The sequence below is a fragment of the Triticum urartu genome, chromosome 1A, assembly GCF_056163025.1.
Source record: "Triticum urartu cultivar PI428250 chromosome 1A, HENAU_Tu73, whole genome shotgun sequence".
NCBI lineage: Eukaryota > Viridiplantae > Streptophyta > Magnoliopsida > Poales > Poaceae > Triticum > Triticum urartu.
In genome coordinates this window covers 498,085,244-498,101,314 of record NC_141873.1, presented here as the reverse complement: position 1 = coordinate 498,101,314, position 16,071 = coordinate 498,085,244, and the positions used below count along the sequence as shown (strand labels likewise).

The window sequence follows — 16,071 nt, the reverse complement described above, 5'->3', positions numbered from 1 at the left end:
GCCGGGGAGTCTATGCAAAAGTCAACATACCAAGTACCCTTCACAACCCTTATCTTCCGCATTACATTATTTGCCCCTCGTTTTCCTCTCCCCCACTTCACCCTTTCCATTTTATTCACCCTCTCTCTCTATCCTCCCTCTCTTCCTCTATTTGCCTCTTTCTGCCGTCATGTCTGAAATTGGGGAAATTATTGTCGATTTGGACAATAATAATATCATGAAAAATTCTGACGCTCCCGCTGAAGAACCCCCTATCTTACATACAAAAAAATTCCGTATTGGTAGTGGTAATATTATTGGAAAAGGAGTTATCCAAGATTTCTTTACTTGTGCCGGTGCTTTGCCTTCTATGGGTAGTTCTATCCTTCATAGAACTAGTAGTCTTGCGGACGCTATTGCCATGCTTGTAGTTGAACTTGAAAGACAATTCATGCACATGCACCCTTGCATACAAAGGATTTTCCTAGAATTTTCTAATATTGAGCATTCTTCCGTTAAGCGTGCTGCTACGATCTTTTTGGCTCATGAGTTTAGATTCATAATAAAAGAGGCCAAAGAAATCTTTGCACATTATAGGGTGGACGCTTGCCGTCCTCCCATAGAGGCTATCCTTTTTGATCAAGAAGAAATAATGCGTTTTCAATCCCTAGACTATGTTGCTTTCAATGAAAATCTTAGAAAAAGGGTTCCTACCAATGTTTTAGTTGATAGAATTTCTGAAATTAATGATGATTTGGCCATTCGAAATAATGAATTAGGATATTCTCTTTAGTTTAGGCTCACAAAGTTCTGTCAAAAGAATACTTATAATGATGAATTGGTTGTGCAATGCAAAGGGCCAAAGGAGGAACCTATACCTCCCAAGGTTGATCTTGGGGACTTTTGTCCCATTAAATTTAGCCCTTTTGATTACTTTTGCTTGCCTCAAATAAAACTTTCTGCCGGACGTAGAGAATATGAAAAGAGTTTTAATGATCTATCTTACTATTATGGCAATACCTAGATCTATCCTTGCTTTTTATGCCTAGCTAGGGGCGTTAAACGATAGCGCTTGTTGGGAGGCAACCCAATTTTATTTTTATTCCTTGCTTTTTGCTCATGTTTAGTAATAAATAATTTACCTAGCCTCTATTTTGGTTGTGTTTTTTGTGTTTAATTAGTGTTTGTGCCAAGTAGAACCGTTGGGAAGACTTGGGGAAAGTCTTGATATCTTGCTGTAAAAAACAGAAACTTTAGCGCTCACGAGAACTGCTTCCATTTTTATTTGGAAAGTGCTATTTAGTTAATTATTTTTGAAGATGACTAATAGACAAATTCCTCATGTCCAGCAATTTATTTTAGAATTTTTGGGGTTCCAGATCTTGCGCTAGCTACAGATTACTACAGACTGTTCTGTTTTTGATAGATTCTGTTTTTCGTGTGTTGTTTGCTTATTTTGATGAATATATGGCTAGTAAAACAGTTTATAAACCATAGAGAAGTTGTAATACAGTAGGTTTAACACCAATATAAATAAAGAATGAGTTCATTACAATACCTTGGAGTGGTCTTTTGTTTTCTTTCGCTAACGGAGCTCACGAGATTTTCTACTTTAAGTTTTGTGTTGTGAAGTTTTCAAGTTTTGGGTAAAGATTTGATGGATTATGGAACAAGGAGTGGCAAGAGCCCAAGCTTGGGGATGCCCATGGCACCCCCAAGATAATCTAAGGACACCTAAAAGCCAAAGCTTGGGGATGCCCCGGAAGGCATCCCCTCTTTCGTCTACTTCTATCGGTAACTTTACTTGGAGCTATATTTTTATTCACCACATGATATGTGTTTTGCTTGGAGCGTCTTGTATTATTTGAGTCTTTATTTGTTAGTTTACCATCCTTGCTGTACACACATTTTCAAAGAGCCATACATGATTTTGAATTTGTTAGAATACTCTATGTGCTTCGCTTATATCATTTGAATTATATAGTTTTGCTCTAGTACTTCACTTATATTTTTGAGAGCACGGTGGTGGAATTGTTTTATAGAAACTATTGATCTCTCATGCTTCACTTAGATTATTTTGAGAGTCTTAAATAGCATGGTAATTTGCTTAAATAATCCTAATATGCTTGGTATTCAAGAATAGTAAAAACTTTCTTATGAGTGTGTTGAATGCTATGAGAAGTTTGATGCTTGATAATTGTTTTGAGATATGAAGATGGTGATATTAAAGTTGTGCTAGTTGAGTAGTTGTGAATTTGAGAAATACTTGTGTTAAAGTTTGTGATTCCCATAGCATGCACGTATGGTGAACCGTTATGTGATGAAGTCGGAGCATGATTTATTTTTTGATTGTCTTCCTTATGAGTGGCGGTCGGGGACGAGTGATGGTCTTTTCCTACCAATCTATCCCCCTAGGAGCATGCGCGTAATACTTTGCTTTGATAACTTGTAGATTTTTGCAATAAGTATATGAGTTCTTTATGACTAATGTTGAGTCCATGGATTATACACACTTTTCTTCCTTCCACCATTGCTAGCCTCTCTAATACCGCGCACCTTTCGCCGGTATCATACACCCACCATATACCTTACTCAAAACAGCCAGCATACCTACCTATTATGGCATTTCCATAGCCATTCCGAGATATATTTCCATGCAACCTTCCACCATTCCGTTTATTATGACACACTCCATCATTGTCATATTGCTTTGCATGATCATGTAGTTGACATTGTATTTGTGGAAAAGCCACCGTTCATAATTCTTTCGTACATGTCACTCATGAGTCATTGCATATCCCGGTACACCGCCGGAGGCATTCACATAGAGTCATATTTTGTTCTAAGTATCGAGTTGTAATTGTTGAGTTGTAAGAAAATAAAAGTGTGATGATCATCATTATTAGAGCATTGTCCCAGTGAGGAAAGGATGATGGAGACTATGATTACCCTACAAGTCGGGATGAGACTCCGGACGAAAAAAAAGAAAAGAGGCCATACAAAAAAGAGAAAAGGACCAAATAAAAAAAATGAGAGAAAAAGAGAGAAGGGGTAATGCTACTATCCTTTAACACACTTGTGCTTCAAAGTAGCACCATGATCTTCATGATAGAGAGTCTCCTATGATATCACTTTCATATACTAGTGGGAAATTTTCATTATAGAACTTGGATTGTATATTCCAATGATGGGCTTCCTCAAAATGCCCTAGGTCTTCATGAGCAAGCGAGTTGGATGCACACCCACTTAGTTTCTTTTGTTGAGCTTTCATATACTTATAGCTCTAGTGCATCCGTTGCATGGCAATCCCTACTCACTCACATTGATATCTATTGATGGGCATCTCCATAGCCCGTTGATGCGCCTAGTTGATGTGATACTATCTTCTCCTTTTTGTCTCCTCCACAACCACCATTCCATTCCACCTATAGAGCTATATCCATGTCTCACGCTCATGTATTGCGTGAAGATTGAAATTTTTTGAGAATGTCAAAAGTATGAAACAATTGCTTGGCTTGTCATCGGGGTTGTGCATGATTTAAATACTTTGTGTGGTGAAGATAGAGCATAGCCAGACTATATGATTTTGTAGGGATAACTTTCTTTGGCCATGTTATTTTGAGAAGACATGATTGCTTTGTTAGTATGCTTGAAGTATTATTATTTTTATGTCAATATTAAACTTTTATCTTGAATCTTTCGGATCTGAATATTCATACCACAATTAAGAAGAGTTACAATAAAATTATGCCAAGTAGCATTCCACATCAAAAATTCTATTTTTATCAGTTACCTACTCGAGGACGAGCAGGAATTAAGCTTGGGGATGCTTGATACGTCTCCAACGTATCTATAATTTTTGATTGCTCCATGCTATATTGTCTACTGTTTTGGACATTATTAGGCTTTATTATCCACTTATATATTATTTTTGGGACTAACCTATTAACTGGAGGCCCAGCCCAGAATTGCTGTTTTTGCCTATTTTAGGGTTTCGAAGAAAAGGAATATCAAATGGAGTCCAAACGGAATGAATCCTTCGGGAATGTGATTTTCTCACCGAACATGATCCAGGAGAGTTGGAACCTACGTCAAGAAACAAAGGAGGAAGCCACGAGGTAGGGGGCGCGCCTACCCCCCCAGGCGCGCCCTCCACCCTCGTGGCCCCCTTGTTGCTCCACCGACGTACTCCTTCCTCCTATATATACCTATGTACCCCCAAACGATCAGAGACGGAGCAAAAAACCTAATTCCACCGCCGCAACCTTGTGTATCCACGAGATCCCATCTTGGGGCCTATTCCGAAGCTCCGCCGGAGGGGGTATCCATCATGGAGGGCTTCTACATCAACACCATAGCCTCTCCGATGAAGTGTGAGTAGTTTACCTCAGACCTTCGGGTCCATAGTTATTAGCTAGATGGTTTCTTCTCTCTTTTTGGATCTCAATACAATGTTCTCCCCCTCTCTTGTGGAGATCTATTCGATGTAATCTTCTTTTTCCGGTGTGTTTGTTGAGACCGATGAATTGTGGGTTTATGATCAAGATTATCTATGAACAATATTTGAATCTTCTCTGAATTCTTTTATGTATGATTGGTTATCTTTGCAAGTCTCTTCGAATTATCAGTTTGGTTTGGCCTACTAGATTGATCTTTCTTGCAATGGGAGAAGTGCTTAGCTTTGGGTTCAATCTTGCGGTGTCCTTTCCCAGTGACAGTAGGGGCAGCAAGGCACGTATTGTATTGTTGCCATCAAGGATAACAAGATGGTTTTTTATCATATTGCATGAATTTATCCCTCTACATCATGTCATCTTGCTTAAGGCGTTACTTTGTTTTCATGAACTTAATACTCTAGATGCATGCTGTATAGCGGTCGATGAGTGGAGTAATAGTAGTAGATGCAGGCAGGAGTCGGTCTACTTGTCTCGGACATGATGCCTATATACATGATCATACCTAGATATTCTCATAACTATGCTTAGTTCTGTCAATTGCTCAACAGTAATTCGTTCACCCACCGTAAATTACTTATGCTCTTGAGAGAAGCCACTAGTGAAACCTACGACCCCGGGTCTATCTTCATCATATTAACCTTCCAATACTTAGTTATTTCCTTTGCTTTTTTCCTTTGCTTTTATTTTACTTTGCATCTTTATCATAAAAATACCAAAAATATTATCTTATCATATCTATTAGATCTCACTCTCGTAAGTGATTGTGAAGGGATTGACAACCCCTTATCGCGTTGGTTGCGAGGAGTTATTTGTTTTGTGCAGGTACTAGGGACTTGCGTGCAGCCTCCTACTGGATTGATACCTTGGTTCTCAAAACTGAGGGAAATACTTATGCTACTTTGCTGCATCATCCTTTCCTCTTCAAGGAAATCCAACGCAGTGCTCAAGAGGTAGCAGGCCCCAAGATGGGATCTCTTAGGTACAGAAGGTTGCGGCGGTGGAAATAGGGTTTCGTGGTGCTCCTGGATGTTTTCAGGGTATATGAGTATATATAGGAGGAAGAAGTAGGTAGGTTGAGCCACGAGGGGCCCATGGGGGGGAGGGCGCGCCCCTGCCTCGTGGACTCCTCGTTGATTGCTTGGCGTCCACTCCAAGTCCTCTGGATCACATTTGTTCCAAAAATAACTCTCCTGAAGGTTTCATTCCGTTTGGATTCCGTTTGATATTCCTTTCTACAAAACACTGAAAGGCAAAAAAACAACAATTTGCACTGGGCTTAGGGTTAGTAGGTTAGTCCCAAAAATAATATAAAAGTGTAAAATAAAGCCCATTAACATCCAAAACAGATAATATAATAGCATGGACAATCAAAAATTATAGATACGCTGGAGACGTATCAGGTGCATCTGGCTTGAAGATAATTGTTCCAACTGTGTCTTCGATTTCATCATCTGGTTCGACAAACAACAAATCAATGGATGCAGAACGCTGAGGGAGCACAGGGGTTTGTCTTCGTATGCGAGGTACTGCAAATAACTCCAGGTAGTCATATTCTTTCTTGATGCCTTTAGCAGCCATTTGTTTCCGAGAATAATGCTGCCTTAGAAGAGTCCAAGAGCGCTTCTTTTGCTCCTTCTCAAGTAGAAGGGTTTGGTGAGCATAATTATGAAGCAAATTCAGCTCAGACATCAATTCCAGCTTTTCTTTACGATCGAGCTTGATGTGACTTTCTAGGGCTTGTTGAGTGCGGATGCAAATCTCATACAAAGATGGATTTTGTTCTCGAGGGATTTCAACCTTGGCTTTCTTAACTTTCGAAGCAGTCTCAGAAGCAGAAGAAGCGCCAACAACGTCAACAGGTGCCTTTCCTTTGCCAATATCCTTCACCATATAGAGAGTGTCATGAATTGGTGGCATGAAAACTTTCGGCACACAAGGGCAGAGGAATTTTTCATCAAGAAGTTGCACAATAGCATACATGATCCACATGTCATATGGCTTTAATGATTGAGGGCTATCAGCAGCACAAGCCAAGTTGTGAATGAATAGATCAGGAACATCAAAACGAATTCGTTGAGAAATGGCTAACAGAGCATTTCCCACGATGCCATTGATAGAATTAGGTCTGTTGGTTGGCGTGAGAGAATTGCATAGGATGTAGAACATCACTTATTTGTTTCCTGATAACCCACAAGTATAGGGGATCGCAACAGTTTTCGATAAGTAAGAGTGTCAAACCCAACGAGGAGCTAAAGGTAGAACAAATATTCCCTCAAGTTCTATCGACCACCGATACAACTCTACGCACGCTTGACGTTCGCTTTACCTAGAACAAGTATGAAACTAGAAGTACTTTGTAGGTGTTTTCGGAAAGGCTTGCAAGAAAGTAAAGAGCACGAAAATAAAACTAGGGGCTGTTAAGGTAAATAAGCAGCTAAAGTAAATATAGCGAGTGTGGAAAATTGGTGGTAGGAGTTGCGAAATTGCCCCTAAGCAATTGACTACTTTACAAGACCGAGAGCAAGTATTATGTGGGAGAGGCCACTGCTAGCATGTCATCCCTGACTTGGAATTCTATGCACTTATGATTGGAACTATTAGCAAGCATCCGCAACTACTAATGTTCATTAAGGTAAAACCCAACCATAACATTAAGATATATTGGTCCCCCTTCAATCCCGTATGCATCAATTTCTATGCTAGGTTGAAGCTTCTGTCACTCTTGCCCTCCAATACATAGTCCTATCAACATACAACTAACCCTAGGGTGTGATCCACGCGCGCAATCATATGATGGGCACCAAAGGACAGCAACATAACCACAAGCAAATTAAATCAATCATAGCAATTCATTAACCACCAATAGGACAACGAAAATCTACTCAGACATCATAGGATGGCAACACATCATTGGATAATAATATGAAGCATAAAGCACCATGTTCAAGTAGAGGGTACAGCGGATTGCGGGAGAGTGGACCGCTGTAGATAGAGGGGGAAAGGTGATGGAGATGTTGGTGAAGATGGCGGAGGTGTTGGTGTAGATCGCGGTGATGATGATGGCCCCCGGTGGCACTCCGGTGCCACCGAAAGCGAGGGGGAGAGAGCCCCCCTCCTTCTTCTTCTTCCTTGACCTCCTCCCTAGATGGGAGAAGGGTTTCCCCTCTGGTCCATGGCCTCCATGGCACGGGAGGGGCGAGAGCCCCTCCGAGATTGGATCTGTCTCCCTGTCTCTCTCTGTCTCTGCGTTCTCTTCTGGCTCTGTTTCACCGTTTCGTATATATATGGAGATCCGTAACTCCGATTGGCCTGAAACCTTCGCCGTGATTTTTTTCGAATATTAGCTTTCTTGCGGCAAAAGAAGAGCGTCAACCGCCTTACGGTGGGCTCACGAGGGTAGGGGGCGCGCCCTAAGGGGGGGGCGCCCCCCTGCCTCGTGACCACCTCGGGCACTGGTTCGCGTTGATTTTCCTTTCAAATTTTCCATATTTTCCAAAAATAAGCTCCATCTGTTTTTATCCCGTTTGGACTCCATTTGATATGGATATTCTGCGAAACCAAAAACATGCAACATACAGGAACTGGCACTGGATCAATATGTTAGTCCCAAAAATAATATAAAAAGTTGCCAAAAAGTATATGAAAGTTGAATAATATTGGCATGGAACAATCAAAAATTATAGATACGACGGAGACGTATCATTTCCATAGGCCAATTTCTTAGGATCTATTTCAATGCATTCATCTCCAACTAGTTTGGGGTCCATTAGCATGTGAAGTTGTTCTTTGGAGACTTCCCAGTACTGCAGCTTGTGTTCACAATCTTTATCAAATTCACATCGAGGAAGATTTAGCAGAGTAAGGAACTGATCAACCAAGCATTTAATCTTTTCTTCTCCAGTGATCCATTCTAGGATCCAAGTAGAGCTATCTCCAAGTTCTCCTGAGATGTACAGAGTGGCATAGAACTGAAGGATAACTTCTTGATTCCAACCATGATTGAAGCGAAGAAATCCCTTTAGGAAAGCATGTTCAATATGCTCGATGGCATGATGGAACCAGGACATTTCTTCAAGCTCAGCAAAGTTCAGAATCTTGTGATTGAAAATTCAATTCTTTCCAAACTGAATTCGAGCATAATATACAGCTTGTTCTTTAGTCCAGAATTTGAGTGACAGTGAAGTCCTTTCTCCTTCATAAGGACTGGTCCCAAAGAATGCAAGCTTCGAAAGATGAAGCTGCTCATTGAATGCAGGGCCATTTGGACCATCTTCAGCGGGAAACAACGGAAATGTCTCTAGTGGATTTCTCAAATTTTCTTCATTACTGACTGCCTTGGGCTGAGCATCATCAAATGCTGGCATATCTTCATCAATGGGATTTAGTGGAGCAAGGGGATTTTTCAACTTCTCTAGCGCAGACAGCATTGAGGCACTTATCTAACCATCAATTTTCTTCGCTGGAACTCCTTCAGCAACTTTCTGACTGTCTGGCACTAGGGCCTTTTCTTTTGGTGCATTTTCATCGATGGGAGGCACAACAACCTCTTCTGACACCTGGGTCACAACAGCTTCTTTCTCGGTTTCCTGGGGTACAATGGGTGCAACATCTCCATCGTGAGCCATGGGCTCTTTAGACTTCTTTTCTTCCTCTTCTAACTGGTGAGTAGTAGAAGCAGGAGCAGGATCAACCTCCATTTGGGTAGGGGCACCAGATGAGGTGACCGGGGTGGTATTCTATCGGGAAGCAATTTGCTCCCGCTCAATCTTATCATTCTTCTCCTGGTAGGATCCAAAAGGCTCAACTTGCATTTCCTTCGGAGGTGATGAAATTGCCTTTTCAACCTCAATCTCTTCATTAGTTTTATCATCAGTGGCTTGCTGCTTGGTCTGGGCATTTTCTTCATCCGACTTGTTCAGAAAGATATCAACAACATCAGTCTCTTGAGCAGCAGAGGTAGGAATGATAACCACTGCAGGCTCAGCTTGCTGCATGAGTTCATCCTCGCGAGGAGGGGATGGTGGTATTTGCTACAGAGGGGCACTTGATACAATGGGAGCATCAGTAACCACATTCTGAATGCGTCAATCTTTGATTTCCTTCGGCTTGCTGGCTCTTGCCTTAGCCTTATGAAATTTTTATTCCTTTATTTTCCATCGAGCAAGTTCTACCCGACGTTCAATTTCATCATTCCTTCGGTCGCACAGTTGAGACACTTCCATTTTCAGTCGAGATTGCCACTCAATTTTGCCATTTCTCATAAGGCTGAGAGCTTTGGCGAGCTCAACAATTTCCTTGTTCAGACTTTTCTCCTTGGCTTCAATACTGGCATCTCTCCTCATTTGCTCGAGGGTTTTCTTGTCCTCAATATCCCGATTTAGCTTCTTGGTAATTTTTCCTAGCTCAGCGAAATGTTTCATTACCAGCTTGGTAACATCATCATGGAGACCCAAACTGCTCAAATCAACTAATTTTGCATCATAAGCAGCACTTTCAATAACATCAATCATGATATCAAAGTCATATTTCTATTCCTCCATGGAAGCAGGAACACCGGTTTTGGCTTTCTTGACAGAAGCAACAGCTTTCTCTTTGGGAAGCATCTTCCTCTTTGCAGACGGGGCGACAAAACTTGAAGGTTTGTCAGATACTGGAGCGGGTGCAAGTCTTGGTGACATCCTTACTGGGGGTGAACCTTTCACTTGTGAGGGAGTTTAGTATGGCTTGTTTAGAAGAGCTCGTTGATCATACATGAGTATTTCTTCGGGAGCATCTTCATCGGAGGATTCATTAGATGAGGCAAAAGCTGCCTTCTTGGATTTTCTGGCAACTAATTTCTTTTGGGACACTCGAGGGGAATCTGACTTCCCTGCCTTGCTTTCCTTTCATGCAGAGGCACGATCCTTCTTCTTTTGTATGTCTTGCTGGGTTAGCGCAATGTTTCTCTGTTCGACTTGATTTTTCTTTGTGGCCTTGGATTCACGCTTGGCTTTGGCCTTGGCTCCCTTTTCCACTTCTTCAGGAAAATCAACAGTTGTTTTCAGGGAGTCAGGATGAGCATTTTTAGTTGGAGCTGGCTTGACTTTTTCATCATCTGGGCCGAGGTAGTTCGATCATTAATACAATCATTCCAAGCTGGAGTGAACGCAAACAGAATTTGATATTTCCTTCGAACATTCTCATAATTGAACCATTTCTTCACCCAATGATGGCGAATCCTTTGTAGCCTATTTTTTCTCTCGGTTGTGGTTTCAACCCCAGGTGGAGTTTTATAGCTTTTGGGATCATACATCTCTGTCGTTGTATTCTTCTCTCTGCCACGACCACCTTTCGTTGGATTTCCATCGAAGAAAAGAGTCATTGCATCTGTGAGTAGTTCATCCTCGGGCTGACTGTGAGCTGAGGGAATATCATCTTCCTCTTCGTCGGATTCAAATTCAGACTTCTTCTTCGGTATCTTTGGTGGCTTTGATGCTTTTCCTCCACCAGTCAATCTCTTTTGTTCGGACAAGGGAGGTAACTGAGGCATTTCTTCTTCAGAACCAGACTGCTATTTCGAACTGTGAGCCATGACCAACCTGTGAAGCAGAATAGATGCGAGGGAAAATAGGATAGGGTCACAAACATGCACAGAAGCACTTTTGACTGAAAACAGAAAGTTTTTCGAAAGCAACAAAGGAATCCATGGTATACATTGAGAAGATATCATCGATAAGATTGCAACATGCCATATGTGGCAGAGTAACAACTTCTAATCTTTCGAGAGGAATACACATGAGCCCTAGATCCAGGATAACTAGTATGAGGGAAAAACTACAAACCATACCAGTCATAACCTAGTTAACCCTAAGGATCTATCGCAAGAGAATAAATCAAGAAAATGCGACGGTATGAACTGCCCTAGAATAGAGAAGGGATATGACCAGTTCAAGATCCAGGCGCCCTAACTTGGTAGCGTGGATCGACTACGGCAATGCGGAGGATAGGATTTACTTCACTAGCGCGACCAATGATGGCGAGACTTCACCAGAGTTGCACGGCGAGGCGCTTCGATGACGTTGCTTCGAGCTCGAGCTCGGGAGGAGGTGGATGAAGAAATGACGAACTAGAGAGGAAAAGGACACGTGGAGGTGTATATATAGCAGGAGCGCTGAACCACCTCTCTAAGATCTATGGCCAACAAATGCGGGACGTTCCACATTCAACGGACATGATAACAGTTGTGGAGATCATGGGCACATGGCAGCCATTTCCTGCAAAAATCTCGGAAACTGGACGGAAGACCGAAAGGTTTGAAGAAGGGAAAATGCCAAAAATAGATTAAGGTTAGAAGTTGATTTCATTCGAGACCAAGGACGTCGGATTGAAATCTTCTTCTGATCAAATTGCATGTTTAGGACGAACATAATAGAATGGATGAGGAAGAATAGAGGGATAACAGGGATCGAATCAAAACACTCAGCCAAACAAGAGAAAAACACAAAACCATGGAGCTCTGAGTGAGTTGATATACCAACAGAACACAAACACAACGAAGAGAAAAGAAAACAAATGAAAAACACAAGGAACTAGCACCAACAATATAGATCTCAGGATAAAGAATAAGAGAATGGAATTCCTAGGATAATATCTGCAAGAGAGGATTAGTTATTGTTTGCAACCCACACTTGCGTGGGCAACGAGGATCTCATTTGCTTTGTCTGAGCAGGAGTATTGTTTTTGTGAGATCTGCAAGACACCTGTGCACTTTGAGATTAATTATATGGATATGCATTGAAGTTATTTCCAGAGACGAGATCATAATGATTTGAGGAGGTACACATATACTCCTTCTGTCGAAGGTTTGATCGATACCCATTTGAGAAACTTCCTAAGACATTCTGCGAATGATAATCATTGTCTCGAAGAGAATTACTTTGCATGTTCAAGTTAGCAGTGACAGATAGATTTTCAATAATGCACTTCTTCACCCAGATTTTCCTCTTGGGTGAACCATACCTGCAGTTAGTCCTAGTATATCGAGAGAAAACCTTACCATATTTTTGTTTGAAGAATTTGTAGTTTGAGTCATCAGAATCATCAGGAACAACAGTAATGGAAGTATCATATCCTAACAGAATAGCAGGTTTGAGCGTTTTTATTTTAGCAAGAACCCAACTCGCTCGAGGATACTGTTCGGGAGTCTAGTAGGTTCCATCAATGTTGAGTTTTCTTTCGAAACCCAACCCTTCCTATCCAGGATTTTTGTGTAGTATTGACTTCTTGAGCACATCACAGAGAGTTTGATGCCCTTTTAGGCTCCTTAGCATTCCTGTCTCAAGCAAGTCCTTTAGCCTGCAATTTTCCATGGTAACAATAGCAAATTCCTCAGAAGAGGGGTTAGTGATATCATTCGTAGTAGTTGCAATATTCTTGATGACAACATGAGAATCAGCATTACTACGTTCTAGGCATTTTAAGCAAGGAGGCACAAAATCATCAGGAAGCTGAACAAATTGCTCGACGAAGAGAGAAGCTTTCTCTTTCGCAAGTGCATCATGAGATTCTTTCAGAGACTCGAGTTCTTGATTCCTGTTAAGGAGTTCATCAGATAACTCTCGAAGTCAACTGTCGGTGTCAAAACCGGCGGATCTCGGGTAGGGGGTCCCGAACTATGCGTCTAGGCGGATGGTAACAGGAGGCAGGGGACACGATGTTTTACCCAGGTTTGGGCCCTCTTGATGGAGGTAAAACCCTACGTCCTGCTTGATTTATTCTTGATGATATGAGTATTACAAGAGTTGATCTACTATGAGATCGGAGAGGCTAAACCCTAGAATCTAGCCTATGGTATGATTGTTGTTGTCCTATGGACTAAAACCCTCCGGTTTATATAGACACCGGAGAGGGTTAGGGTTACACAAGGTTGGTTAGAAAGGAGGAGATATCCATATCCGTACTGCCTAGCTTGCCATCCACGCCAAGTAGAGTCCCATCCGGACACGGGACGAAGTCTTCGATCTTGTATCTTCATAGTCCAACAGTCCGGCCAAAGGTTATAGTCCGGCTGTCTGGAGACCCCCTAATCCAGGACTCCCTCAGTAGCCCCTGAACCAGGCTTCAATGACGATGAGTCCGACGCGCAGTGTTGTCTTCGGCATTGCAAGGCGGGTTCCTCCTCCGAACACATCATAGAAGAGTTTGAATACCAAGATAGTGTCCGACCCTGCAAAATAAATTCCACATACCATCGTAGAGAGAATAATATTTCCACAAATCTTAATCCGCTGACACACTTTGGCAACATGACATTAAGCCATGGCCCGGTGATTATTCGAACCGTTTCCTTTAACTAGCCCCGCACATAACGCGAGGCAGTTTTTTGACACGTCTTGTCGAAGCAGAGATCGTGTCCCCCTTATTACGGGATTCTCATCAATACGGGCGTGTGTAACCCAACCGCGCCATCGATTACGATGCTTGGGGGATAAGCGAGTTTTACCAGGCTAGTCGGGACGCATAGTTTCGTCCGCCCATATAAAGGGACAAGGATTCACCTTTCCATCCACGCCTTCTTCCTCCTTTGCTCATCCATTTTCGCACACTCGAGCTCCAGCGCCCAAGTCCGCATTTCCCACCTCAACCTTCTCCAACCATGTCCGGAGAGGGAGGCAGGTGGATGGTCTCCTCCGTCACAGAGGGACACATCAAGAAGCTGAGGAGAGCCGGATACCTGCCCGACGACATCGCGCACCGGCTCCTAGATGAGGGGCAGCTCTTCCCCACCCCCAGGCCCCACGAGAGGGTAGTGTTCCTTACCCATTTCCTCTGCGGACTAGGATTCACCCATTTGTCCGGGGGCTCATGTTCTACTACGGCCTGGATTTCCATGATCTGGCCCCGAACTTCATCCTCAACATCTCGACGTTTATCGTCGTGTGCGAGGCCTTCCTCCGCATCAAGCCCCACTTAGGCTTATGGCTGAAGACCTTCAATGTCAAGCCGAAGGTAGTGAGCGGCCGCCAGGCGGAGTGCAGAGGTGCCATGGTGGGCAAGATGCCCAATGTCACATGGCTCGAGGGCTCCTTCGTGGAGACCATAAAGGGGTGTCAATCGGGGTGGTTCTACATCACCGAGCCGCGTGACCCTGCATGGGCAGCGGCCCCCGAGTTCCGATCTGGCATCCCCACGCGGCTCACCTCCTGGCAAGAGAAGGGCCTGTCCTGGGGTAGTTCGGGAGAGCTGACCGGACTCCAAACATGTATCCAAAACATGGTGAGCAAGAAGCTCAAACTCGTCAACGTAGTCCAGGTCATGCTCATCCGTCGGATCCTCCCGTGTCAACAACGGGCTTCCAACTTGTGGGAGTTCGACCCGGCCCAGCACCAAACTCTGAACAGGCTCTTCAACACAACACACGAGGATGCCTGGAAGGTGCTATTCAAGGGCGCCGAGGTTCCCCCTCCCACTACTGAGGATCGCGGATTCTGCGCGAAGTGCCAAGCCAGCGCGGTAAGCTGTTTTACCTCTTACAGGATACTTGTTTTTTCATAGTTTGACTCTATGCGGGATCTAAGCTCCCGTACCTTTGACAGGACTGGCAGGAGACGGCCGGACTGATCGACTGTCTGGCTCCTTTGCCCGAAGGCCCAGCAGACGCTCTCCTGATGGAGATGCTGACTCCGGATCCTTACAAGGTGTCGGAGAAGACCAAGAAGGCCAAGGGAACCCGAAAGAGTTCTCGGTGCCAGGTGATATCGGACTCATCATCCGAGGACTCCTTGGCGCACTCCTCCCACGAAGACGAGGAGGAAGATGAAGACGCTCCCCCTCCAATCGGGGGAGACAAGAAAAGGAAGGCCGCCCCTACTAGGGGGGCCGAAGGGTCCAATAAGGGAAGGACTCTCCTTCCGGACTACTCCACCACCGCCGCCGAAGGCGAAGACGAGTGGCTGCTCAGGGCCAAGCCCCTGGCGAAGTCGTAAGTATTCGGATACCAGAGTAACTCATAGTATTCCTTTGTCGCACTGCTTCTCCCAACGCCGAATTATGATTGTGCAAACCGCCCCGAACCCGTATCGACGTATCCTCGTCGGACGGCTCTCTGGGCTCGTTGGATATGGATAGCGATCCACTTCCGACCGCCACCTCCCCTTGCCCTATGGACAACGCCGAGGTGTTGTCAAAAGAGGCACTGGATCGAGGGGAGACAGTCCCGGAGGCGCCTCAAAGCGACCTTGCGGACTCCGGGAGCAGGGGGAGCAAAGCCCACGAGGGCTCCGAGTTCGGCCCTCAGCCGAACACCGCGCCGGAACCTCCAGTGGTTCCGGACTCGGGTAGGCGGTGTAATACCCTCGATGCGGCTATATCTCCCACGTGTCGGAGCACGACTTAGAGGCATAACCGCACTGAAAGCAATGTCGCAAGTGAGGTAATCTTCACACAACCCATGTAATACATAAGGGAAAAGATACATAGTTGGCTTACAATCGCCACTTCACACAATTACATGAATAAAGCATTACATCCAGATACAATCAAGGTCCGACTACGGAACCAAAATAAAAGAAGACTACCCCAAAAGCTACACAGATCCCCGATCGACCCCAACTGGGCTCCACTACTGATCGACTAGAACGAAACAACATAAAGGACA

General features: G+C 43.8%; 1 pseudogene; it reads right to left on the bottom strand.

The window, feature by feature from the left end:
* Positions 1 to 9,574: 9,574 nt before the first annotated feature.
* LOC147991948 (uncharacterized) lies at positions 9,575 to 10,965 on the bottom strand (annotated as a pseudogene).
* Between the last annotated feature and the right edge of the window lie 5,106 nt (positions 10,966 to 16,071).